Here is a 1,199-nt window from a genome sequence, read left to right as displayed (position 1 = left end):
AGATAGATTGAGTCGAACTGAATAGAAAAGTGATTTGCCATTTTGCAAAATTTGCAATAGTTAATGAGATACAAAGTAATAAATGTGTGCCAATATGCGCGTGAGAAGCGATGGTCCTGACTCTGTAAGCGTGTGTGATTGTCAGCTGATCGCAGAAACCAGTGGCTTCTTAAGCCTATTCTACATTGATCGCAAACGGAAGAAACAATTCTGGTAGAATTGACTAATCGTATTGATCAAATCAGCCAATTGACCAGCGTGATTGGTCAATTCTACCTGAATGATTCTATCTAAATGATAAATGGGAGAATAAAATGGAGAGAGTAGAATCGATTTAATGTAGAATTATTAATTGAGAATCCTTCTCAAACTCATATGACAATATTATTTCCAATATATGAGATTGTTGATAATAAATTTGTAATTACAGTTGCCCCTCAAAAAGATATTTGTTCTCATGGTAAAACATATCCTAAAAATGCTGTTGCTATTGATAATAAGAGATCTATACCTTGCGTTTGCGCTTGCGATCAATGTAGAACGGGCTTTATTCCTCGCTCCTTTGCGTACCGCCGAATATCGGCTGACCGCGTAATCAGCCGAGTTACACGCCGCGCTCGTTTGTTTTCTCTGCATCTCGTTGCTCTGACAGTCACACACCTACGCCTACAGAGTCAGAATTATCGCTTTTTACGCGCTCAACGACACCCATTTATTACTTTGTATCTCATTAACTATTGCGAATCTAGCAAAATAATATGGGACTTTTCGACTCAATTTTACTCTTTCTATCTGTCTACAAGAGATGTCATACCAATTCTGGGACGTATATGTATATATTTATATTCTAATTTAGTATACAGAGTGTCAAAAAATATGTCTGTTCAAATTGAAAATAGAGAGAAATATTAATAATCTTAGAAATTTAGTATCAAAGTCAATTTCAAAATGTGCAAAATTTATATGTACATATATATATATGTATTATGGATGTCTTATGAAAACCGTATCACCGTTTGTAAGCAGGTAGAGTAATTCTGAGTCAAAAAGTCCTATATCATTTTGCTAGATTCGCAATAGTTACCGAGATCTTAATTAACAGAAATCAATGAATAAGCATGCATCGAGCGCGTAAGACAGCCCGACGTACGCTTATTCGCGAATCTTTATTAAAATCTCGATAACTATTGCAAATCTAG

The sequence above is a fragment of the Pseudomyrmex gracilis genome, unplaced genomic scaffold, assembly GCF_002006095.1.
Source record: "Pseudomyrmex gracilis isolate BER0280 unplaced genomic scaffold, ASM200609v1 scaffold_368, whole genome shotgun sequence".
Taxonomy (NCBI): Eukaryota; Metazoa; Arthropoda; class Insecta; order Hymenoptera; family Formicidae; genus Pseudomyrmex; species Pseudomyrmex gracilis.
The sequence above is the reverse complement of the archived record's forward strand: the minus strand, read 5'-3'. Positions refer to the sequence as shown.